Source organism: Mauremys mutica, chromosome 15, assembly GCF_020497125.1.
Source record: "Mauremys mutica isolate MM-2020 ecotype Southern chromosome 15, ASM2049712v1, whole genome shotgun sequence".
Classification (NCBI taxonomy): domain Eukaryota; kingdom Metazoa; phylum Chordata; order Testudines; family Geoemydidae; genus Mauremys; species Mauremys mutica.
In genome coordinates, this window is record NC_059086.1 from 7,419,312 (window position 1) to 7,447,190 (window position 27,879).

General features: G+C 45.1%; 1 protein-coding gene across 1 annotated transcript in view; it reads right to left on the reverse strand.

Annotated features, from left to right (window-relative positions):
* The window catches only part of PPP1R37 (protein phosphatase 1 regulatory subunit 37), a 155,550-nt gene that overhangs the window by 102,567 nt on the left and 25,104 nt on the right, over window positions 1–27,879 (reverse strand). The window lies entirely within an intron of this gene.

Sequence of the window (27,879 nt, forward strand, 5' to 3'; positions counted from 1 at the left end):
TTCTTTAAGGTTGCTAGGCTAAGAAGTCTAACAAATAATGCACTGAACCAAAATACAGGAAAGATTTTAGAAGCCCCTTCCAACAGCAAACAAATGTAACTAGATTTGCATAAATCTAAAAATAGATTTGCAAGGACTTCATAGATTTCACTTCTTACGATCATATAGTATGACCTCCTGCATAACACAGGCCAGAGAATTGCATCCAGTGATTTCTTCTTATGAATAGACTTTAATGTCAGAAGTTAAGTTTAGAATGGACCATCATAAACATCTAGTTTGACTTCCTGCACATTGCAGGCCAGAGACCCTCACCCACCCACTCCTGTAATGGACACCAGTAACTCTGCCAGAGGTTAGAAGTCCTCAAATTATAATTTAAAGACTTCAAATTACAGCAAATCCACCATTTACACTAGTTTAAACCTGCAAGTGACCTGTGCCCCATGCTGCAGAGGAAGACATTAAACCTTACTGTTAAATTAGATCTTATTTTAGAAACTGATATAATCTTTAAGGATTTCAAGTGATGGAGAATCAAAAGCATCCTTAGGTGACATTTCCAATGATTAGTTATCCTTACTATTAAAAATGTGCATCTTGTTTTCATTTTGAATTTTGCTGACTTCAAATCCTATTGATCAGATCTAGTTACACTTTTGTTGGCTAGGTTAAAGAACCCTCTGCTATCAGAAATCTTGTCCTGTGAAGGTACTTTTAGATCATGATCAAGTCACCTCTTAATCTTTTCTCTGATAAATTAAATAGATCTAGCTCCTTAAATCTCACTGTGAAGAACATTTTCTCGACCACCCAAAAAAAATAATAATTATTATAATAATCTGTAGTTCTTCTCTGAATCCTCTCCAATGTTCAACACGTTTTTTTACAGTGTGGACACCACACACACTTTTCTGGTAGTGGTTTCACTAATGTCATGTGCAGACGTAACATCACCACTTTACTCTTGCTCAATATTCCTGTGTTAATATAGCCAAGTAATATGTCAGCCCTTTTAGCTAAAGCATCATATTTGAAATTCCGGTTCAGTTGTTTATCTACAGGCCAAAAGTCCTTTTCAGAGACACTACTTTCTAGTCCGCTGTCCTTTAAATATGGCCTACACTTTTTGTCCTTAGATGTATGACCTGGCATTTGACCACATTAAAATACAAGTTTGATTGTACATAGATTACCAAGTGATTTGATAGATCATTGGCACATAACTATTTCATTATTTGCCATATTAACAACCTTTGTATAATTTGCAAACCTCAGCCATGATTTATCATCTTCTTTCAGATTGTTGATAAAATATTGAATAGCACTGAAGGGAGAACCATTCCATGTGGAACCCCACTAGAAACACCCTGTTGGCTGCTAATTCACAATTAACTACACAGACTATCAGACAGCTTCTGCGCTATTTAGTTGTGTGCAATATTGATTTTGCACAGTGCTATACACCTCTACCCTGATATAACAGGACCCGATATAACATGAATTCAGATATAATGCGGTAAAGCAGTGCTCTGGGGAGGCGGGGCTGCGTGCTCTAGTGGATCAACACAAGTTCGATATAACGCAGTTTCACCTATAACGCGGTTAGATTTTTTGGCTCCCAAGGACAGCATTGTATCGAGGTAGAGGTGTAGTTTGTTTTATGTTTAAATTAGAATGTCATGTGGTATGACATCAAATACCTTACAGAAGTCCAAGTATACTGTAACAATTACCCCATCAAGCACACTTGCAATCTTGTCATGGAACAACTTGAAGTTCATGTGACAAGACCTATTTTGTCTTGTTCATAGTCCTTCTTTAAATTTCTGGCCTTTCAAGTCCTATATCGCCTGTCTCTGCTCTGGGTCAAGCTCCCCTTGCTGGACACTCACCAAGCTGCTGTGTTTGGATCAACATGCCAAGTCCATGCTTTTAAGCTCCTTTGGGTCTGGGTAGGTTCTAGGTGCTCACTCTTTGGTTTCTGGCTTGGTCCCTGGGCATAGATTCGTTTGGCACCCATTCTAGGAAAGGCCCTGCAGCCTAGCTGTCCTAGGCCCTAAGATCAGTGCCAAACCCCTCCAAGACTCCAATAGTTAAGCATACCATCTCCAGAGCTCTACCTTAGCGGGTACTCTTGTTTACTGTTTAGCTCTTCGGAGACATGATAGTTGAAAGCAATAAGTCAGACTTTGCAGAGGGATTTCTAAACCACTCACTCTTTACTTTTAGACAACAAGTGATATATGGCTCCATGCAAAAGAAGAAACAAACACTTATATGCCATTCCCTGCCTCGGTTCTCTCAGCACTCTTGAGCATTCTTTGGGATCTGGTCAATGTCGTTTCATGGGTGCAGGTCCCCTCTCCTTGACTTCAAAAAGAGAAGCCTGTGCTGGACAAGTGTTCGGGAGTGGTCAGCGACCTTGTCCTTATATAGCTTCCAGTACTCTCTCTCGCAGGTGACCTACCTAGTCAGCCTCAACCCCCATCAGATGATCTATTCTTTGATTCCCAAAACATCTAGGACAGCAGGGGTTTCCCTTGGTACCAGCTTTTCATCCAATGGTGTTTCCATTTGAATAGGTCATCAAAGTTAATGCCCCATCACTGTTAATCCTCTGTTAGGTGCAAGAATTTATTCTGACATTTCCTGTGTTTTAGCTCAAAATGGAGGCTACAGAGCCAGGTGAAGGCACAGAACAGTTTTACAAACAAATAGCTTTTCAGAACAAAATGGCATTTGCAGATTGATACAGATACAGCCAGACATACACTTGTCGCTCATTCCATTGTTTTGCCCACGCCTACTGTCAGGCTAATTGGTGTATCTGCAAACTTTCAATAATGATTTATGTTTTCTCCCAAGTCATTTACAAAAAGTGTTAAATAGCATAAGGCCAAGAACTGATCCCTGCCCCACCCCAGCAGAAATACACCCACTTAATGATTCCCAGTCTACAATTAAAAACTGCCTGACAGGTCTCATGTAATTCATTTAATGTGTGCCAAATTAATTTTGGGTTGTTCTCATTATTAAACTATTGTACAATATCAAACCAAATGCCATAAGGAAGTTAAGTATATTAAATGAATGCTATTACCTATATTTTATAGTTACATTCTCTTCTCCTATAAGGCAGGTTGTTTTAACCAGTGTAGTAGCCTTTAATTGTGGTCTTTGGGGCATCTAGTAAAATGTTATTAAATAGCTCCTAATTATCGTTCAAATGTTTAATTTCCCTTCCCCCCACTAATTGATTTATCTAATTTTTTACACCTTTGTGAAGTTGATATAGATATAGAATTTCTCTCACCACAGAAGCATTTCAAATTCCTTTCATTTATTGGTCAAACTGCTACCAAACAAATTGTATACAGGCAAATTAAACAACGTTACCTTTGAATCCCTTGACACCTTTGGTATGTCTGTTGAGGACACCATCAATTAAAGAAGTCAAAAGCAAACTAAAAGAAGAATTTAACATGTTCAGCGTAGAACACAATCCTAACTAGTACTAGGGGACTAGAATAATCTACAAGAGCTCCTTTGTAAATATACTCTGCAGGATTTCATGATTTTCTATCCCACTAACATCTGTCTTCACAGTATATTTTGCATTTAAAATGCTGTTGAATTCATCACTATGTGAAGGTTTGTATTTTAAGTTATTCTGTTTGAGAAAAACAAAAATGTTTTAAAAGTTTAATCTAAAGCTTTATGAAAGGCACAACATATAGAAGTGTCAGTGCGTAAACCCACGTATATGATGAGCCTTACTGTGGTTCAGCAAAAGGAGAGTCCTGGTGCTACATACCAGACAGAACTTTAGAAGATCCAGAGTATAGGGGAACTGCATGAGAACTGATCGTTATCGTCCAAAACCATCCCCTAATTAAGGGCAACATCTTGACCACAGTTCACTCTGGTGCCAATGCCCTGTCTACAAAGGAAGTTTGCACTAATGGAACTAGATGGAGGCACATCACTAAAAGCTACATGCAGCACATGCAAAAATGTTGCACTGATACAGTTTAATGTGGAAACATGCCATTGGTGTAAGCCATAGTTTGCAACATTGCAGCGTGTCCACACCAAATGATTTGCGCTGGTGTGAATTTCCTTAAGAGACTACATCACTCAAAAGTTAGGAGCACTAGAGAAATAACGTCCATCACATCTATGCCAGATGCAAAAAGCAAAATTTTATTTTTGCTGGGATTCCATATAAGTCAAGTTCATGTTACAGATTCATGGAATTTAAGGCCGGAAGGGACTATTTCCTATATCTCATCTGACAGCCCACACAGCACGGCGACAGAATTTCACTCTATCATACCTCCATCAAATCCAACAACTTGTGGTTGAGCTAGAGTATCTTAGACATCCAATCTTGAAGACTCCAAGTGATGGAGAACTCACCATATTCTTGGTAAACTGTTGCACTGGTTAATTACCCTGATAAATGCTTGCGCCTTATTTCCAGTTTGTATTTGTCAAGCTTCTACTTTCAGCCACTGGATCTTCTTAGAACATAAGAAGGCGATACAATGTCAGACCAGTGGTCCATCTAGCCCAGTCTTCTGACAGTTATCAATGGCAGGTGCTTCAGAGGGAATGAACAGAACATGTAATCAAGTCATCCATCACCTGTCGCCCATTCCCAGCTTCTGGTAAACAGAATCTAGAGACACTTCAGAGCATGGTTTTGCATCCTTGCTCATCCTGGCTAATAACCATTGATGGACCTATCCTCCATGAACTTATCTAGTTCTTTTTTGAACCCTGTTAGTTTGTTTGCTGTGTTTGCCAAGACAGCCTTATGGTTGGCTTTAGACCCACGCACTGGTATTATAATGGACAAGAAATCCATTTCTTAAAAATAAAGCGAATGCATGCCAAGTTTCTGATGCACTGGAAGCTGCTGAACAAGAGCAACATATTAAACAATGCAGTTTATTTTGCATGGATCCAATTACAAGGTAGTAATAATCCGCTGTGGACTGCTGGGGCAGAATGATCCTCATTTAATTATAAAGGAGGATGATTATATCACTAATATAATTGCCAGGAAGCACTAGAAATGTCCAGTTACATCTGCCACACACAAATTCTAATGCAGGAATTTGCCAAACAGGAGGCATTTTGGAAAAATCCAGATAGTAACAGGGTTCTGGTACAGTAGGCTTGTATCACTGCCTATGACAAAGCCACCTAACAAGCACGATACAATATTGTTGTCATCCCTCTTGCTGCATAACATTTCCCTCACAACACCACAGAATAATCTCCTTATATTCCAATTGCCATGATTCTACAAGTGCATAAGATTAGACTGCCACAAGTACAATCAGGAATATTGAGTCTGTTCCCTGGGTAAGCCTACGTACTGTAAGATGTCTTCACCCCAAACTACAGTTAGCACTGGTTTGAATTTCTCCTCTGAGGATGGAACACGGCAAGCTACTTGTGGTTCTAATGTTACCTAGGTATGTTTCATGCACATGAACAAGTCTGAGCTTCCTTGTTCCAAAAGCACTAGCGCAAACATGCAACAGACAGACACACCAACACTGTCTGGGAAGATTCTGTTAGAGAGAACCTACACTTTCACCCTGCTGTTTGAGGAAACATGGCTAAAATGACCAAGAACTGGTTTTGATTTTATTTTGTTTTAGTAAACAAAGTTCATCTGACAGAGAGCAGGAGTTTGTTTTAAAGACCAATTCCTTTTAGCATGATTCGTTTTCTGGGTGTAGGCTGCTTTACAAATCTTTATTTATCTCTAAGTGTTTTGTTCCTATTGTAAAAAACAAACAGTGTTGTTGCTTTAAGAAGGCTGCCTCGTCACTATATACACCAGTGGTTACAGATTCCCAAAGGGAAAACCACAGAAGCCGAACCTGCTGGGTAAGAACAGCTGATATGCAGAGCAGTGTCGCCTGGAGCTTGGTCTAATAGTAGAAGAACTGCATAATTCTACTCCTGAAAAGGAAAAGGCACAAAGCCTGACACAGGAGGGATGCAGTCAGAGGGGCCAGAAGTGAGACAGAGGGTACAGCTAGTCCTGTAACTTGGCCATACACATGAGTCACTTTTCAGAGCAGGATTGTGACCTGCTTGTGCTTTTGATTTGTAGTGCAGCCATAGGAACACGTCCGCAAATCCACGAGCCTGGCTTTTAGTACACTGCCAATTACACTTTTCCCATCCTTTTCGGCTACTAATAATTGCTACAACATGTTTACAGATGGACATTTGGCACAATGTTTTTTTTATATTTTGTCCTTTTACCTAGACCTTGCAGAACATTGAGGCTATTGCGAGCATTTGGTAAATTTTCCATGGATCTGCCAGTGACATCTCAGCAGCTGAGAAATAAAACTTCTCCCACAAAAACAAAGCCAGCAATCCCATACAGGCAATCCAGAGGATCAATGTGCTGCTGCAAGACAGCTGCGATTTTAACTCATACTTTCATCCCAATTAAACAAGTATTTTAAGGAGAGACCAGAAGACAACATTGCGATAGTGTATCTTTTTCCTGCAAAGTTAGAGTTCACTCCAAGGCCAAATCATTCGTCTCATGAGGCCCTATGCAGGCCACAACGCTACTGCAGAAAATAAAACACATTTGCTTGAAGAATATTAGGGTTGAACTGTGAAACACACTTCAAGAGTTTATACAAAGTACATGGGGGATTTTTCTTTTGTTTAAGGCTGAGTTACTTGGACAAAAAAAAACTTAGTTACAGATGACTCTTGGAGGAGACCCTCCTACACTGGTTTTTGTTCCCTCCCACTTTAAGGCCTACTCTTTACACGTAAAGCTAACTGCAAATTAATAAAGTTTCTGTCTGCAACAATTCAGCCTTTGGTGCCAATATTGGCAGAAATATTTCCTGGTTGAATTCGGTCTTGTGGCTTAATGGCAAATATTTGACAAGTCGATATCATCAGTATTCAAGAACTTAATAATTGTTCTTTGGAACTGTAATCAACACATGTCCTTGTAGGATTGGCAATGTCCTTTCCAGGCCTCTTTATTACAGTGGGCTAACAGAACTACAATCTTTTTGCTTGCTGTAAAACTTCCATGGAATGATTGTATCATATTTCCTGTTTTAAAGGCAAACTGATTTTTTTTTTAAAATACATTAGCAACTGGTTAAGAGGCAACTTGAACAAGATCTATAAATACCTATGTGAGACGATTTTTGATCTTAGAGGGTTCTTTAATCTAGCAAACAAAGACCTAAGATGAAATGGCTATAAACTGAATTTAGACAAGTTCACTCTGGAAATATGGTGCAGTTGTGTAGCAATAACAGTAATTAATCACTGACGCAAGAATTGTCGGACTACATGGTCATCATGATCCCTTCTAGGGAAGTCTGAAATCATTAGCAGAATGTAATACAAATAAACTTCTGAACAGAATTAAATGCAAATACATAGTTGTATAAAAAGTTAAACCGAAAGGTATTTTTATTAGAGAGACCAATGTTCAGAATTGGACTAAGGTAAAATGACGTCACTAACACCAAAAGCAGTATACAGAATACCCCTTCATAAGTGGAAGTGAGGATATGAACTATGCAGTGTTTCTCAGACTTTTTGATACCAGGGATCGACTTGCTGCCTTCCTAAACTGTGTCAGGAAGATGTCAGGGACTGGGCATGCTGATGTACGGAACGGTCATTGAAAAACATGGAATTAGAGCATTGGGAATAGAGAATGCCAAGGGCATAAACTCCAGTCATGGCAGATTAAAATACCTTTTTTTTTAAAAAGGTCTCAACAGTGAACTTAAAGTAATCAATATTAATTTTTGTTTTGGCCTATATCATGCTACCTTCCCTAGGATGCAATCTCAGCAGTCAGGCCTATTTACTATTTCGGTGCAATATCTAAATGAAAAACCCAGGTCCTACATGAAGTGGTGTTGAAGAGGGGAGCAGAGTAACAGGTGTTTGATGATAAAAGGTAATAAAGGCAATAATTGGAGATATACCAATCTCCTAGAACTGGAAGGGACCTTGAAAGGTCATTGAGTCCAGCCCCCTGCCTTCACTAGCAGGACCAATTTTTGCCCCAGATCCCTAAGTGGCCTCCTCAAGGATTGAACTCACAACCCTGGGTTTAGCAGGACAATGCTCAAACCACTGAGCTATCCCTCCCCTCCATCCATTGATCCTGTAACCGACAAGGTGTTTGGTTTGTTTGCTGTATCTGCGAAGGTGTTGCATCACTGGTTTCAGGCCTCTGATCAGGCCACGTGTTTGGTTTGGTCTGCTTGTTGTCTACCTGAGAGATGTATGACCAAGCCCATTGATCAAGCTGGATGTTTGAAGTCTTGGTGGTTGATTCTTCCCTTTTAATAAATGGACAGTGCTGATTCGCTAGACCACAAATTTAGTCATGGATAGCTGGTAAGGATAACACACTTTTCTGCCTTCTGATCATTAACAATTACTCACCCCATTTTACCTCACTTTACAACTAGCCACATATGCATTGCCCTCTCCTTCCCAGCACAAGCTGGAGGTGTTTATTACCAGCTCCTTCTCTTTTACTCATACGGCAGAGTATCAGAGGGGTAGCCATGTTAGTCTGGACCTGTAAAAGCAGCAAAGAATCCTGTAGCACCTTATAGACAACAGATGTTTTGGAGCATGAGCTTTTGTGGGTGAATACCCACTTAGTCGGATGCAAGTAGTGGAAATTTCCAGGGGCAGGTATATATATGCAAGCAAGAAGCAAGCTAGAGATAACAAGGTTAGTTCAATCAGGGAGAATGAGGCCCTGTTCTAGCAGTTGAGGTGTGAAAACCAAGGGAGGAGAAACTGGTTTTGTAGTTGGCAAGCCATTCACATTCATATGGCAGAGACTCTCTCAGTGGAAAAGTAGCTGCAGCACATGGGAGAAAAAAAAAGGTTTAAAGTTCTCATGCTCTTCCTCCTTCCCTAAAGTTTATCCCAGCCACAATGAGAAGATGGAGTGGGCTGCAAGAAATGAATTTGCCTTAAGACAAAACTAAAATCTCCAACTCTACAGGGAAGAGCTTACAACTCAATTTGGAGGACAAGAATTACAGGTACATTTCTTTCTTCATAAGAAATAAGTTACTAAAGCTATTTAAAAAAATTCCTTTCATGGGAAATTTTGAAATTAACTTTCCACCAACAAATTTTGCAAAACAAAATTCCAAGACTTTAGAATTGGAGGCATCAAAATGGAATATTTCAATATTTTAATTTTCAAAGAAAAAAATTTCGTCAAAATCGACAGCTGTCTCTGTGGAAGATGTCAATTTTGACAAAACCACATTTTCCAATGAGAAAACATTCTGGTAAGAAAAATTCTACCAGCTTTAGAAGTTACACATCTTAACTCCTGGAAATTAAAGTGCTCCAGTGATATCTTCAAAGGAGGGGGGGGGGAACCTAACATCAAAAAATACTTGTGAGGCAGGAAGGTATACCAGACATTCACCGACTCAAGCTCCCAGAAGTTACCATGGAATATTCTGATACAGAGGATAGGAACTTAAATATTGCAGAACCACATTCACTAAAGAGTAGAAAATATGAGCAGCAAAGAATCCTGTGGCACCTTATAGACTAACAGACGTTTTGCAGCATGAGCTTTCGTGGGTGAATACCCACTTCTTCGGTATTCACCCACGAAAGCTCATGCTGCAAAACGTCTGTTAGTCTATAAGGTGCCACAGGATTCTTTGCTGCTTCTACAGAACCAGACTAACATGGCTACCCCTCTGATACTAGAAAATATGAAGTTGCTAAGAGTCCTCACTATCACTCAGTGAAGATTAAAAAAACAAACCAACTAGTCTTTGTATTAAAAATGAAGATAGAGTAATAAACCCACAGAGACCAAAGCTAGCTACCGAGACAGCTTCCAAGGGAAGATGGGAGGGCTGGGCCACCCAGTCTGGAAAGAAGTGCTCCAACAGAGGTCAAACCTAGATTCACAACATGACGTTGAGTCCAAGGAATAATGTCTTGAAAAGCTACATGCAGTGCTGTTGCTGGAACCTGTTCAACTAGCCCTGACAATACTTGAGTCAGAGGTGTTAAGCTTCCCTCCACCCTACAATGCCCTTATCAGCAACATCTCTGGGGTCAGAGGGAATTAACCCCCACCTGCCACCCTGTGGCTATCTTTCGACTTTGAGAGATCCTGAGACTTCAGTTGTTAGAGATTTAAGGTTATTTTGTCTCTTCACTGGTCTTAGATTTGACCTGATCCTACAAATTTTCTATGTCAACTTAGGGTAGTGGCTTGCAACTGCAATTCAAGACTGCATCAATTCCCTATATATTACATTTTTAAATTATATACATATAAGGCAGGGAGATGTGTAAGTATCTAGGGATTTATATGAAAAAAGGTGTTGAGGTAATCAAGAATAAGTCTTTCAGCTGCAAATATAAAATGCAACTTTTTTACTCCAAGGTGCTCACATGCTACAGTGCTATCCTGTATTCAGTTCTTATACCAGGCCCATCACTACGATATCCAAGTGCCTCTTTCAAATCCTCAGCATAGTCCATCTTGGGGTTTGCTGATTTTTCCCCACTCCCACATCTAGGGTATGGCTACACTGGCGAGTTGCAGCGCTGGAAAGCCTCCACCAGCGCTGCAATTAGTAAGTGGCCACACCTGCAGGGCACTTCCAGCGCTGCAACTCCCTGGCTGCAGCGCTGGCCGTACACCTCACTCAGCATGGGGAATAAGGATTCCAGCGCTGGTGCTGCAGCGCTGGTCATCAAGTGTGGCCACACACCAGCGCTGTGATTGGCCTCCAGGGTATTAGCACATATCCCAGAATGCTTTTAACTAAATTACTCTCTTTGTTTTGTTATGCAGCCTCTCTTTGTTTTGTTGTGAACTCCAAGCTCCGAGTGTTGATCCCGGAGCTGTTTATCTACAAACACAGCTCCTGTTTGCTGTGATCAATCTGTGAACAATCAAATGAGATAATGAGGCAGGCAGGGAGTGAGTGTTTGCTTGACAGAAACAGCGGGGGCAGAGGGGAGAAAGGGAGTCGTGTTGGCTGCAGGCTGTTTGCAGTTAAGAGTTAAGGGTAAGGGATCGGGAACATGTTCTGATTTTTCAAGTCAGGAAGCTAACACACAGTGTTGGCTCCAAAAATCCACTCTCCCTCTCCCCCCGCTCCCTGTCACACTACGCCCCACCCCACCCCCCTCTTTTGAAAAGCACCGTTGCTGCCACTTGAATGCTGGGATAGCTGCCCATAATGCATCACTCCCAACAGCGCTGCAAATACTGCAAATGTGGCCACACACCAGTGCTGGCCCTGCACAGCTGGACGACCAGCGCTGCAACTACCAGCGCTGCAGATTTGTAAGTGTAGCCATACCCCTAGAGTGCTTCCCAAACAACCCTCCGCAATAGAAACCGGATTGTTTGGATTAAAGACATTTTAGGAGCAGAAAGGGAATGACGACAGCCTAGGGTACAGGAGCAAGTGCTCCTCATCCAATGTCCAGAACACAAAGTAACGTTTGGTATTTTCAGGGATCTAAATACTCTGGGATGGAACCCCTGAGATAGCTACCTCTCTGTGAGCATGAATGTGCTTATTCTTCGCACCATTTGCACAGGAGAAATGCAGAAGTCTCATTAATTCAGGATAGTGCATCTCTGAGTCACATAGATGTGGTAGGAAAGCCCCTGTATGACTGGCCTGGGTGCAATGAGACTGCAGGATCCATCAACATTATCTCAGTTTTTCCTAGTACATACAACATGCTTCTAGCTGCCATCACCCGGTCACCCAACATATGTAGCAGCCAGTACCAGTTGCTTTGATGTGCCCTTCCTGCCATGCTCACGTTATCTTGGGTTTGCTTAGGGAAACAAAGTTTTCAACTGACCCATGTCTTGTTCAAGTAGGGCTCCTACGCATTCCAAGCTTCTTGCAGAAACAGAGATTCCCTTTCTTCTAAAGGAAAGAGTGCACCATGGCATGTTTCATTTTGTGGCAATAGCGAACTTTGTGGTTTATCAGGAACATCTTGCAGACTGAAGATGAATATATATTCACCATGTGCATTTGTGCCTGACTTTAATGCTCAACTGTTATGTGACAAAAGTAAATCAATTTACAAAGAAATTTTATAAAAGTAAGCTAATTTACAATGTAAATTATGCAGGGAAATGCACAATTTAGTTTCATACACTTTACAAATGTTACAAAAATTCAGTTTCGTTTTCATTATTGTCCATAATATGCTATCAACATTAAAACCAGAAGTGAAATGTTTACAATTTCTGAAGACTTCTCTGTCCAGTTGTTTAAATCCCAGATGCAGGAAAACAATTTTAACAAAGTCACTTCTGTTTTAAAGACATACATTCAGAAAAATTACATTCCTTTCTTAAATGAACAGAGACCATTTTGGTTAACAAAACTAATTAAAGCCTCAATTTTGCAGCTATTCAAATAAGGGAAAAGGAGGAGAAGTTACTTTTTAAACCCTGCAAATACCCTTGAAAAAGTTGGGTCTATTGTCATGTAGAAAATAGTTTCAAAATCAGCGTCAATGGCATTTGACGTGACAAAGAATACTATAAATTAGCTTCAAAGAACAGTTATACATACTCACTACATTCATGTTATTTAAAACCACAAATTAGTGAAACAGTTTTTATCTAAATCTGTCCAGAACATCATCACGATTACCTCCACTTGTCTCTAGTACTGACTTGACAGTTTCCAGCAAGTTTGCCTTGAAAATCAAAGCAAGAACATTTCAACAGAAGCGACTCCCTTTGAACCAGGGCAACAATAGCCATGCCTTTTGCTCAAGCTATATTCTAATAAGAGTAATTATGATTTAGTAAACTCCTGAACACTTTCAGAATGAGCAGGACACAAAAAAGGATGTGTGTCTTTAGAGCATTGTCTGTGGACCACTATGCACAGGAGGAGACAGATTCAAGAGTTCAGTCTTCCACCAAACGTATCCGTAGCTACAGCAGGTTTACCTGAAGCCAGATCTTAATGTTTTGAAGTAATAAAGGGCCCTCAGGGTGGTTATTTTTTTAATACATCTTTCTTCCCTGTTCAAATTTTTGAAATTTCCAGCCTTAAAGTCCTTACTAGTATAATATTTTAAGTCGTCCACGGGAGTTTTAAGCGCCCAATAACCAATACATTTCAATGAGAGCTGGATCTTTAATTTATGTAGATTTTAAAAATCAGAATAATGGACCACTATGATCTGGTCTGACCTCCTGCATGACGTAGGCCATTTCACCCAACAGTTCCTGCATCGAGCCCATAACGTTGTCTTTCAGAAAGACATCCAGTCTTTAACACATTCTAGTGATAGAGAATCCACCACCGCTTTCGTTAAGTTGGGAAATTCCAATAACTTAAAAATGGGCACCTTATTTCTAGTCTAAATGTATCTAGCTTTGGCTTCCCGCTGTTGGATCTGCTAGACCAGGGGTTCTCAAACCTCAATGCACCAAAACCCCCTTCTGACAACAAAAATTACTACACGACCCCAGGGGTGGGGGGCCCAAAGCCCGAGCCCCACTGCACAGGGCGGGGAGGGAGTTGAAGCCTGAGCTTCGGTGGGGCTTGGGCCCCAGGCCCCAGCAAGTCTAACATCAACCCTGGCGACCTCACAAAAACAGGTTCATGACCCACAGTTTGAAAGCTGCTGTCCTAGACTAAAGAACATTCTACTTTCTAACGTCTTATCCCAGAGGTGGGGAAACTACAACCCGTGGGCCATATCTGGCCCATGGGACCGTCCTGCCCAGCCCCCGAGCTCCTGGCCCGGGAGGCTCGCCCCCGGCTTCTCCCCCACTGTTCCCCCTTACCCACAGCCTCAGCTCGCTTAATCCGCTGCCGGCGCAATGCTCTGGTCAGCAGGGCTGTGAGCTCTTGGGGCAGCGCAGCTGCAGAGCCAGGCCTGACCCTGTCTCTGTGCTGTGTGGTGGCAGCAGCAGCATGGCCTAGCTCCAGCCACTGGTGCTCCAGGCAGTGTGGTAAGGAGGCAGGGAGCAGGGGCGCTGGATAGAGGGAAGGGGAGTTCAGGTGGTGGTTGGGGGGGAAACAGGGGGTTGAATGGTGGCAGGGGTCATGGGGGGCAGTCAGGAAGGAGGGGAGGTTGGATGGGACGGCAGGGGGCAGTCAGGGGACAGGGAGAAGGGTGGCTGGATGGGGCAGGGGTCCCGGGGGGCCATCAGGAATGAGAGGAGGGGTTGGATGGGACAGTGGAGGTCCGGGGGGGGCAGTCAGAGGTCAGGGAACAGGGGTGTGCGGATGGGGCAGGGGTGGCTGAATGGGGACGGGGGAGGGGGGCAGATAGGAGGTGGGGGCCGAGCCACGACCCCCTCGCCTAACAGGCCCTCCATACAATTTACGAACCCGATGGAGCCCTCAGGCCAAATAGTTTGCCCGCCCCTGTCTTATCCCTATGTAGGTCCTTCTCTTTGATAAACAGATTGGGATTCTTTAGTCTATTTAGTCTGTAATGCAGATTTTTCAGACCTTGAATCATTCTCATCAATCTTTTCTGAAATTCCTCCAAATTTTCAACTTTTTTTTTTTTGGAAGCGCAGATACCAGAAGCGAATACAGTATCAACTAACGGTCTAACTAATGCTGTATATAGAGCAGTATTACTTCCCTTCTATTTGATATTCCCGTTTATATGCCCACGGTTTACACAAGACTTCTCTCAGCCACAGCACAGCACTGTGAACTTGTATCTAGTTGATTAGTCACCATGACCTGCAAGTTCTTTACAGAGTCTCTGCTTTCAAGGATACAGCTTTGTGTACAGGACAAATCCTGTAAGTGTGGACCTACGTTCTTTGTTCCTAGATGTAGTGAAACTAGACTGACTAGTTTTTACGCACCATAACAAGGTTACAAGGTTCAGTTTTTTACTGTTGTACAGGGAATGAAATGCAAATGGAAAAAAAAATCACACACTTCTGTTTTTGTAAAAAGGTTTTGAATTTATTTTAATAAAGTCTAAATTTTGAACCTAAGTGAAATAAAAACATCTCTTAAAAGGACACCTTTTAAGTTTCCTTTAAATAACAGCCTCCGGTTTCAGCCTCCTTCCTGCTGAAATAACATATATCCTAGAGAAGGATGTTTTCATAAGTAATCTCTTGCCTGTCAATTTTGTTTTTCCAAGTGTGGATTCTACACACAAGTTTTCCCAGATTCAACCTCTGAACTGTGGACTGCCAATAGGTAAGGCTACAATTTAGTCATGGAGGTCACAGCAATCATGTTTATTGGACCTCAGTGACTCCTTTGGCTTCAGCTGCCTGCACCCCCACCTCGCAACAGAGGCCTGGGACGCTGCAACCTCCCCCACCCCTCCTCCTCCATCCACTGCCCCCGCTCTCTATCCCGACTGCCCCTGGAACCCCCACCCTTGACTGCCCCCTGCTGCCCCATCCAACCCCTCCTCTCAATCCTGATTGCCCCACCCTGGACTCCTGCACCATTCAATCATTCCTTCTCCCTGACTGGCCCCCACCGCCCCATCCAATCCCCTCTCCTTCCTGACTGTCCCTCCAGGACCCCTGCCCCATTCAACCCCCCCCCCCGTTCCCCGCCCCTTCACCGCCCCAACCCCATCCACACCCCTGCCCTCTATCCAACTCCCCCTGCTCCTCGGAGCACCGGTGGCCCAGCTGGAGCCCACCAAGCCACCGCGCAGCACAGAGTACCGGGTCAGGCTCACAGCCCCACCACTCAGAGTATTGTGCCAGCAGCGCAGTGAGCTGAGGCTGCCGGGAGGGGGTGGGGGGGGGCTAGCCTCCCAGGCCAGGAGCTCAGGGGCCGGGCAGGAGGGTCCCGCGGTCTGGATGTCGCCCATGGACCGCAGTTTGCCCACCTCTGTATTAGAGGGTCTCAAAAGATTATTTTAAAAATTGTAGAAAGTGTTAGCATCCTTTTATATTTAAGTTTCCTATCAGCGTCCCCTATCTGTTTGTAGCAGTGACATTCAGAAGAGTCTCACCATTACATTTTTTCATTCTTGATCAAATAAGTAAATCTGGGCGTAGTCTAATGTGTGTCGCAGGCATTTTCAGTGGTTGTTAGTCTAGTGGAGATCAACTTACAGTAATTGCATCTGGCCATTTGCCCAGAGCCGCTCAGCCACATAAAGCTTACTCTGAGGATCAATGCAAAAATGTTTTTTTGAGGGCTTAAACCTATGCAGTATTTCCTTTTAAGTTTCAAATGGCTCTCTTTGGCAGGCTTTATTAGGAAATATGTATATAAAAATCAAAAGAGCTTGTTTGGCAAGCTTTAAAAATATGCAAGGGAAAAAAAGAGAGCTTTCATTCTGCTCAATGAACGAGGCATGTATTTCTAACGCTCTGTGAGTCAGAGTGGAGTTATTTCACCATTCCGGCATCTCCAAAATCACCATGGCCACAGCCACTAAGGGACACTTCACCACCATTAGTGATCTCTGCTTCTTTTGACATTCTGGCTCATTCTCCACCTCTCTTGGCTTTCGTGATGCTTTTTAGATTCTCTTATCTTACTGATGACTCCTTCAGTGTCTCCTTGCCCTCTCCTCCACCAGTCCTCCTTTCCCTCCTCCTCCTCTTTATTGAAGAGATTGCTTGCTACCTTTACCCCAAGCATGGCATACTCCTGCTTTAGGTAGGAATTCTGGTAGACCTACCTAAATCTCTGCTCTGATTTCCTCCTACTCTCACACTTTATCACTCACTTTGGCTCTCTCTCCTATGCAAAGCTTTTTATCAGACTGCCCCCTACACTTCTCCACTAAGTGCCTCATTTTTAAGGCTGAGAGTTTGTCACGGAGGTAACGGATTCCCGGCCAATGAGAGCTGCGAAACCAGTGCTCTGGGCAGAGGCAGCGCACAAAGCTACCTGGCCACACCTCCATCTAGGAGCTGAGTGAGGGCAATGTTGCCACTTCCAGGGAGCCCCTCAGGTAAGCGCTGCCCAGAGCCCGCCTCACCCTGTCCCATGCCCCAACCTCCTGTTCCTTTCCACACCCAAACTCTGCTGCTGCTGCGGGAGGTGGGAGGCGCAGAGCCAGGTAGGGAGACTGCCGGCCCTACCAACCTCCACCTCCCAGCACCAGCAGGGGTTCTGGGCCACGGGCCACCTCCCGCGGTGATTTCTGGGTACCCGTCTTGTTCTGATGGACTACAGGCCAGGCCCAACAAGGAAAACAACAGACCACTACTGGCCATCACATACAGCCCTCAGCTAAAACCTCTCCAGCACATTATCAATGATCTACAACCTATCTTGGAAAACAATCCCTCACACTCACAGACCTTGGGAGGCAGGCCAGTCCTCACTTACAGAGAACCCCCCAACCTGAAGCAAATACTCACCAGCAACTACACACCACAGAAACACTAACCCAGGAACCATCCCTGCAGCAAACCTCATTGCCTACTCTGTCCCCATATCTACTCCAGTGACCCCATCAGAGGACCCAACCACATGAGCCACACCATCAAGGGCTCGTTCACCTGCACGTCTTCTAATGTGATATATGCCATCATGTGCCAGCAATGCCTGTCTGCCATGTACATTAGCCAAACCAGTCAGTCCCTACATAAAAGGATAAATGGACACAAATCGGATATCAGGAATGGTAACATACAAAGGCCAGTAGGAGAACACTTCAATCTCCCTGGACATTCTATAACCCATTTAAAAGTAGCCATGCTTCAACAAAAAAAACTTCAGAAACAGACTTCAAAGAGAAAGAGCAGAACTAAAATTCATTTGCAAATTTAACACCATTAATTTGCGCTTGAATAGGGACTGGGAGTGGCTGGCTCATTACAAAAGCAGCTTTGCTTCTCCTGGAATTGACAACTTCTCATCTATTATTGAGAGTGGACTACCTCCACCCTGATCGAATTGGCCCTGTCAACACTGGTTCTCCACGTGTGAGGTAACTCCCTTCTCTTCATGTGTCATTATATAATGCCTGCATCTGTAATTTTCACTCCATGCACCTGAAAAAGTGGTGAAGAATGCCTAATAGTGGAAGACATACAGGGCTCAATCTGTTTCGCTTATCAAAAGAAGATCAAGAGGTGACTGATTACAGTGTTTAAGTACCCTCAAGGGGAGAAAATACCTGCTACTAAATAGCTCTTTAATCTAGTGGAGAAAGGCATAACAAGACCCAGGCAAACTCAAAAATTAGAAATCAAGATATGAGCATTAAGAGTGAGGGTGATTAACTACTGAAAGACTATCAAGGGAAGTGATGGATTCTCCATCTCTGTATATCTTCAGACCAAGGTTGAATACCTTTCTGGAAGATACGATTTAGTCATAAACAAGTGCATGGGCTTGATACAGAGGTCATTGGGTGAAGTTCTACTATCTAGGTTATGAAGGAGGAGGTCTGACTAGATAACAATCTAATGATAGACTTTTTTTTAAGACCAAAATCAATGAAATCAGTTTCTATGGTGCCCAAAAACGAGTATGCACCATACTGGTGATGTGATGCTACAGACCCCCACTGGAGCAAACCTATGGGAACATGCATTTCTACTGTGTTTTATGTGATTATAGGAGGTCAGCGACCCTAGAAAGTCCACCATCGACTGATAGCCACTGCCTCTGAAGCCAGGCTAGCTGACACAGACTCTACACCAGATGCATTGCCCCTTTTTTTGGCATGGATAAAAAAAAAAAAACCTCTGTGAACACAGGGTAGGATTTGCAGTCAAAAACTCATTAATAGAATCATAGAAGATTAGGATTGGTAGAGACCTCAGGAGGTATCTAGTTCAACCCCCTGCTCAAAGCAGGACCAATTCCCAACTAAATCATCCCAGCCAGGGCTTTGTCAACCCGGGTCTTAAAAACCTCTAAGGATAGAGATTCCACCACCACCTACCTAGGTAACCCATTCCAGTGCTTCACCACCCTCCTGGTGAAATAGTTTTTCCTAATATCCAACCTAGACCTCCCCCACTGCAACTTGAGACCATTGCTCCTTGTTCTGTCAATACCCATTGTCAAATGTCCTGCTCCAACATCAGAACATGTACCACAAAGAATACCAACCTCACGTGGCTTTGCCAACATCATCAGTACATATGCTTCAACACTTTTCTCCATCTCCACAGAGAAGGATTTGTTGTATAAACAATTTGACAGCATTACCAGTAAGCTACCACCGGCCAAGCGGCTCTCTGCTAGGACACTTCAATGCTAGAGAATCAGCTCAGATCATGAGATGTGCCTACTATGCACCGGCCATCATGAGTGGGAAAAGTGAACTACAATGGCCATAGCATACTGGAGCTCTGCACCCACTGAGGACTGAATTACCAACATGTATCTCCAGAGATCACTGCCAAGTCTTGTGTAGACACCTGAAGCCAGACGGATTTAACTGTCAGCCACAGAAAACACTTACAGGACATTCTCCATACTCGCAGTTTTCACAATGCACACTGCGACATAGACCAGGCTGCAAAATAAGATTTCACTACAAAAATTCCATCGCACCAAACAAAGCTGTTGCCCACGCATTAACATCAACGAAACAATTCACTATGAATCTCAGGGAAGCGATCATCAACTGCATCTCTTGGAATGCTGCATGGAACACACTCAGACTGAATATCCTTACACCTGCAATATCAGTTTTTGGTAAAAAGATTGTATGAGATTAAGACTGGTTTGTAGCATACACTGAAGAAATGCTTCCAGCTATTGAAGCAAAGAGCACAACATCTCTCCATCACAACAGGAACATCTCTTCTGAGAGACGTGCTAGCCTCAGAATGGCCAAGAGCAGATTACAATGTACAGCAAGACAATGAGCTCAAAACATATTTAATTGATCTGTGCGACAAAATATGAACGTCCTTTGAGAATGGAGATCTAAGAGATATGTATGATACAATCAAGAAAGCAATAGGATTTCAGCCAAAAAGATAACGGAGACCAGGGTGGATTAAAAAAAATGGTAATCCGCTGATATTTTAAAAAGTATTATTCAGTAAAAATGTAACTTAAAACCAGAAGCACAAAGTCCATCAACAGCTACAACAGCAGACACTGTATTTCCCTTTATTTTGTAATAGTACAGAACTGATAATTCAAACAGGAAATACTTCCCAGCTGTGCAGGGTTTAAAAACAAACAAAAAAAAATATATAAAATGAACAGTAACAGCCCACAAAGCAAGCACTCAAGCACACACCCTGTAATCTCCTGGCTTCTCCAATTCTCCCACGTTCCTGCTCAGCCCTCATACGATCCTTTGGTGTTTTCTTCAAGGATCCTCCTCTCCAACTCTCTGTCCTTAGCCTCCTCTTCTTCTCCCTCTACAACCTTGTCCATGGGCAAATTCATTCAGAGACAACTTCAGCTATCATCTCTATGCTAACATGTCACAGATCTAGCCCTCAATTCTGGACCCATCACTTTCTGGCCAAACTAAAATCTTGACCTACCTTTCTAACATCTCTCGCGTCTCTAGCCAGCCTATGTTTCTGACAATTGCTCACAGATGCCTGCTGTCAACTTAAAACAGAGCATGATCAAAACAGAGCAGTTGACCTTCCCTCTCTTGAAGCTCACTTTCCTTTCGCAACCACCATGGGCAATACACCATCCTCCCTCTCACTCAGTCCAATAATGTGGTATGGTCTTTGATTGTTCCCTTCCTAGAGAGAGACTTGCAGGCTGTGTCTAGATCTTGCCTTTCTTCCTGAACAAAATCTAAGATTCAGCCTGTCCTCTCTAGCCACACATCCAAAAAGTCTTATCCAGATCATCACCATTCCACATTAACTGCTGCAACATCCTCTTCCTAGCTGGCCTTGACAAATGCCATATTACCTCATTTACATCCATGAAAAAAATGTTACTACAATGATCATTTTTCTACTTCAACCATATCACCCCCTTTCCTGCATCCCTCCATTGGCTCCTCTCTCTCTCACACCCCACTCCCCCAAACAGAGGCTTCTCTTCTTCACTTACACAACTCTTCCTGGCCTAATCTCACCGTGTCACCTTATGTGCTACTGAGAGGTCAAGTCACGCCTCCACTCTGCCAATTATGACAGTTTTGACTATTCATTTGATTGTCAGTTTAGCTGTTAAATTTTCAAACATTTTCTCCCCTTCCACATGGAAGTAATAACTCAAATATCCACCAGATCAACCTAACTGCCCTTCATAAAACTCTCCTCTGACACGATGGCTACAAAACCCTCAGTAATACGGTAGTTGGTGTGCTTTGACTACTGCTTGTTCATGCTGTTCATAACAGTCGCCTTGTTACCATGCGTTCCCCCCCCCATCTCTTTATTGTATCTACCAGTTACATTTTGTCATATATCTTAGATACGTTTATATAGATACCTTTAGAGCCGGAACTACATTTTTGTTCTGTGTCTGTACAGCACCTAACACAGTCAGGCCCTGAGCTCTGTCTGGAATCCTTACATGCCACCTTGATGGGGCGGCTGCCCCTCACTGGCAGAAAAGGGTTAAAAGCAGCCCTAGGGAGGCTGCGCCGGAGGCAGCCAATTAGAAAGGTGCTGAGAAGAGCACACAGTGGAGAGTGTGAGCAGCAGTCACCCCAATATAAGGACAGAGGACTGTGGGGACGATTGCCAAGATACAAGGGGGGTTGACAGATTGAAGGAGAGATATTGAAGGTGGGGACAATAGATCCAGAGTATGCAGAAGTCTTCTTTGCTGAGGGTTCTTTTGATGTCTCAGGCAGAAAGGGACTGACAGACAGCAGGAAAGGCTCGAGACCCTGCTGCAGGAAATCCTGGAGAACGAGCAGAAGCAATGCAGGCACAGTGATACCTCCCGACTTATTTGGGGCAGCTGGTCAAGCAACAGCAGGCCTTGGTAAAGCTCCTGCGGAGAGCGGGAAGAGAAGCCAGGCAACAGGGCCAGGAGGCCAGTGGCTGGCCTGGGTGAATGTTACGCCTGCGAGCGACAGGAACATGGGAAGGGAGACTGCCCCTACCAGGACAGGGAACAGAAGCATCACCTTGAGAACGGGAAGAAGGAAGAGCCCAAGAGAGTCCCTCCGTGAGGATAAGTTGGCAGCTGCTGAGGAGGCCCTGCAAGTAGCCCAGGGGAACTCCAGAGACTCCAGGCCTGGTATGGATAAAGAGAAGGAAAATGTGTGTTTCCAGCTGGAAGGTGCAAAACAAGAGAGGGATAACCTGTGGGCGCAGCTTAGACAGATGCAGGGCAGGAGACATCCCTACCCCCAAGGGTTGCAGTCTTAAGGGAGAAGGTGAGTGATGGGGCAGCTGCCCCTCACTGGCAGAAAAGAGAGTTAAAAGTAGCTCTAGGGAGGCTGCACCAGTGGCAGTGAATTAGAAAGGTGCTGAAAGGAGCAGCCAATCATGGCCCTGCAGGCTCATATAAGAAGGACTGCAGGGCAGGGCAGAGGGCAGTAGCTGACTTGAGCTTGAGGGAAGACGACCAGGCTCCTAGCAGGAGGAAAGAGCGCCAGCACCTGGGACAAAGCAGCACTGCAAGCAAGGAACGGGGGACCTAGAGAAACCTCCTGGCTGGCTACTAGGGCCTGCAGGCCGAGGCAAGAGCAGAAAAGGGTGCTGGAGCCACATGGGAAGCAGCCCCAGAACAATGGACTGCAGTTGCCACTGAGAGAAGTGGCTTGACAGAGATTCCAGATCCCTCAGAAGAAGGGAGAGGGGAGCACAGAGTTTGGCATAGCCGGAGGGCAGCGTCACTGAAGAGGACGTGCAGTCCTGGGAGTGGCACGGGTCCCGGAACAAGAGTGACAGCAGAAAGGCACCACCAGAGGAGGACACACTAGTGAACAGAGCTAATCCCCAGGACAGCCAGCAGGAGATGCCATAGTGGTGAGTGAGCCCCATCACACCACCACAATACAAAACAAACCAGCCAACCCACCCACCCTTTGGGAAGAGAAGCTAAAAAGGAAAGTTCATTCACTCACCTACTGTGGTGTTCTACCTGCCATGCCATAAGTCCTGCCTTCGACAAGGAAGCTAGGACAGAATCTGAACATGGAAAAAACAGTCTAAGGCCTGGTCCACACTAGGACTTTAATTCGAATTTAGCAGCGTTAATTCGAATTAACCGTGCACCCGTCCACACCAGGAAGCCATTTAATTCGACCTAGAGGGCTCTTTAGTTCGAATTCGGTACTCCACCCCGACGAGGGGAGTAGCGCTAAATTCGACATGGCCATGTCGAATTAGGCTAGGTGTGGATGCAAATCGAACTTAGTAGCTCCGGGAGCTATCCCACACTGCACCACTCTGTTGATGCTCTGGACAGCAGTCCGAGCTTGGATGCTCTGACCAGCCACACAGGAAAAGTCCCGGGAAAATTTGAATTCCTTTTCCTGTCTGGACAGTTAGAATCTCATTTCGTGGTTGGACATCGGGACGAGCTCAGCAGCACTGGCAGCGATGCAGAGCTCTCCAGCAGAGGAGTTCATGTAATCTCTGAATAGAAAGAGGGACCCAGCATAGACTGACCGGGAACTCTTGGATCTGATCGGTGCGTGGGGCGAGGAGTCTGTGCTTTCGGAGCTGCGCTCCAAAAAACGGAATGCAAAGACCTACGAGAAGGTCTCCAAAGCCATGAGAGACAGAGGATACAGCCGGGATGCAACGCAGCGCCGCGTGAAAATCAAGGACCCCAGACAAGGCTACCAAAAAATCAAAGCGACAAACGGACGCTACGGAGACTGCCACCACTGCCCCACCAGTGACCATGGACTCTGACGATGGGACAGTGTCAACGACCAGTTCCTCGGCGATGTTCGCGGATGGGGAAGATGAGGAAGGGTTTGTGAACGACGAGGCAGGCGACAGCGCTTACAACGCTGGTTTCCCAGACAGCCAGGATCTCTTCATCACCGTCACGGAGATCCCCTACCAACCGTCCCCGGCCATTAACCCGGATCCTGAATCAGGGGAAGGAGCAGTCGGTAAGTGCTTTAACCATGTAAACTTTTATTCTTAATATAACAGGAATCTGAAGTATGTGAAAAAGAAGTCTCTCTATATATGGGGATAGAACAGAAATCCTCCTGGGAGATCTCCACGAAGCTCTCCTGGAGGTAATCGAAAAGCCTCCGCAGGAGGTTCCTGGGGAGAGCTGCCTTATTGGGTGCTCCGTGGTAGCACACTTTTCCGTGCGAGGCTTTCATGAGGTACTCAGGGAGCATTGCCTCCCCGAGCACGGCTGCATAGGCCCCTGGTTTGTGCTGGCTTTCACGCAGCATGCGCTCTCTATCTCCTTCAGTGACCGTCCTCAGGGTGATCTCGCTCGGAGACTCCTGCATCTAATTAGGGGAATTACTGTAATGTTACGCCTGGTCCAAAGTATTTTTCAAAAAACTCCGGACAGACGGCATAGCAGAGACTCAGCACGCTGCTGCGTGACGAGCGTAACGGAAAGCCAAAGATTCAAATGGACGCTCATGGAGGGAGGGGGGACTGAGGACGCAAGGTATCCCACAGTTCCTGCTGTCTCCGAAAAGCATTTGCATTCTTGGCTGAGCTCCAAATGCTTCTAGGGTCAAAAACAGTGTCCGCGGTGGGTCAGGGCATAGCTAGGCAATTTACGCAGCCCCCACCCACCCCCAGAAGTGAAAGGGAAAACAATCCTCTCTTGACTCTTTTACATGTCACCCTATCTTTACTGAATGCTGCAGATAGACGCGATGGTGCAGCACTGAACACCAACATCCTTGCTCCCCCCACGCTATGGATGGCTGATGGTACAAAATGACTGGTACCCGTCCTCATCATCAGCCTATTGGCACATGGGGCAGTGCAAAAGGACTGGTAACCATGCCGACTAGCATCGGTAAGGTCAATCAAGGGCGCCTGGTCCTAATTTTTCGTGGTAGATGGTACAGTATGGCTGATAACCATCGTCATCATAGCAATAGGGGGCTGAGCTTCATCAGCCCCCACCCTTCATGTGTAAAGAAAAGATTCAATTGCCCCTGGACTAGCAGCAGGATGCTAGGCTCCTCTCCTCCACAGTCCTTAATGTCCTATCTGGACTATCATAGCAACTGGAGGCTGCCTTCCACTCATTTCTCACTAACAAGTCACTGTGTCTTATTCCTGCATTCTTTATTACTTCATCATACAAGTGGGGGGACAATGCTATGGTAGCCCAGGAAGGCTGGGGGAAGAATGGAATGAACAGGTGGGGTTGTTGCAGGAGCACCCCCTGTGAATAGCATACAGCTCATAATCTATGCAGGATCTGACACAGAGCAGCTGTGCTCTCTGGTTCTCTGATACAGTGGTTCTCTAGTACACTTGCCCAAATTCTAGGGAGGACTGATTCTATTTTTAGATACCAAAAAGGAGGGATTGACTCAGGGAGTCATTCCCAATTTTGGCTTTTGCGCCCCTGGCTAAGAGCAGCCAGGGGCACTTATGACAGCAGCAAATGGTGCAGTGCAAAAGGACTGGTAACCATGCCCATCTTATTACCAATTTATGGTATGGTAGATGGTACAATATGGCTGGTAACCATCTCTGCTATCATGCAAAAGCAAAAGCATGCTGCTGTGTAGCGCTGCTGGACTGCCTCTGTCAGCGGCATCTAGTACACATACGGTGACAGGCACAAAAGGCAAAACAGGCTCCATGGTTTCCATGCTGTGGCGTCTGCCAGGGCAATCCAGGGAAAACGGGCTTGAAATGATTGTCTGCTGTTGCTTTCCCGGAGGAAGGGATGACTGACGACATTTACCCAGAACCACCCGCGAAAATGGTTTTTGCCCCATCAGGCACTGGGATCTCAACCCAGAATTCACAGAGACAAACTAGACTGTGTTCATTGTTCGCAAAAATTTATCTTTGAAAGGAATTCACTCCCTTTTTCCCATCACACAGCTTCGACTGTCTCCAGACCTGCCACAGCATCCCCCTCACAGAGGCTGGCAAAGATTAGGCGGCAAAAGAAAAAGACAGGGGACGAGATGTTCACTGAACTTATGGGGTGCTCCCGAGACGAGGCGGACCAGCAGAGCCAGTGGAGGGAGACCCTCTCTCTGTACCAGTGCTCACACAGCGAAGGGGAGGAGAGGTGGCGTGAGGAAGACAAGCAGGCGACTCAAACGCTGCTTGGACTAATGAGGGAGCAAACGGACATGCTCCTGTGCCTTGTGCATGTTCTGCAGGACCTCAGGCAGGAGGACAGAGCCCCCCTGCAGGGTATCTGCAACCGCCCTCCCCCGCCACAAAGTCCCATACCCCCCTCACCCAAAATAACCAGAAGGAGGGGCGCCAGAGGCCGTGTAAACTGTCACTGCACCCCAGCAGAGTGCTCAAGTACCCAAAAGCTCTCATATCCTAAATTTTGAGAAGTCCTTTCCTTCCCGCCTCACCCAAGCCCCCATCCCAGTTTCATCCCCTAACTGTCTAGTTGATAATAAAAAATACTTTTCTGTTAATTACTGTTTCCGTCATGTTCTTTTAGAGGAGACTGTGTTTGAAGGGGGGGAAGGGGGTTGGTAATTTGACAGGACTATCACCTTTACCAGGGTACAGACATGGGGGCAGGATCAGCAGCAGGTCACACACACACTGCAGTCAGTACGCACCCTGGTCGGTATGGGAGGTGGTTTGCAGGTTCTGTGTGGGTGGGGGGGTACGTGACTTTGTAGCGGGGGAGGGGGGTTACAGATCTCATGCAACGGTCCCTGTCCTGGACCACAGAGCCACGCAGCAGAGGAATCTGTATCCGTCCCCCCACCAAAAGGCCACATAGCCCCCGCACACAGAGTCCCAAAAAGGAGGGATGGCAGGCTCCATTGAAACATCCAGTCCGGCACTGCAGACCGCTCTGGGAGCAGGAGCCTGTCATTCCTCGAGTTTACAGGCGGTCTTTACATCACTGCACACCCTACCCAGCACAGTCCGTGTCCCAGTTTCAACCCTGTAACGCAAAGTCATCAATAAAGAAACCTTTGTAAAGTTACAGTGGAACATGTATTTTATTTTTAAATGTGTGTTGGAAGTTGGGGAAGCGGTATGTAACTGCAGATGCTAGTCAACAGTCACTTGGTAAAGAAACAGGGGCAGGTTCAGCTTCTCTGTAAAGAAACTGAACAGTCACAGGTCACGCTGCTCGCTGTTACTTGAAGAGTTCCTTGTCGCTGTGCAAGGCGCCTGCACAGAGCTTCACGAGCCAGGGCATTAGCGGGTAGGCTGGGTCCCCGACGATCACTATAGGCAGCTGCACATCCCCAAGACTTATTTTGTGGTCCGGGAAGAAACTACCTTCCTGCAGGCGTCTAAACAGACCAGAGTTCCTGAAAACACGCACGTCATGAACTTTGCCTGGCCACCCGACGTTGATGTTGGTAAAACGTCCCCCATGGTCCACCAGTGCTCGCAGCACCATTGAAAAGTAGCCCTATTTCTCAGCAGCTGACTGTGGAAGAGGTGGACGATAAGGTGCGAGGAGTTGACAACGGCCATAACTGCAGCGGGATCCGTGCTCAAAGTGCTGTGGCGCCCGCGCTGTCACTGAGCAGAAAAGTGCACGAACAGATTGCCCGCAGGCGCTTTCAGGGAGGGAGGGAGGGCGTGATTGACGGTTCAATAATGACAGTTACCCAAAACCACCCTTGACACATTTTTCCCCCCAGCATGCATTGGGGGGAAATCCCAGAATTCCAATGGGCAGCGGGGAGTGCGGGAACTGTGGGATAGCTTCCCACAGTGCACCGCTTCCAAAGTCGACGCTGGCCCCGTTACTGTGGACTCGCAGAGTCGAACTAGTGTATTTAGTGTGGATACAC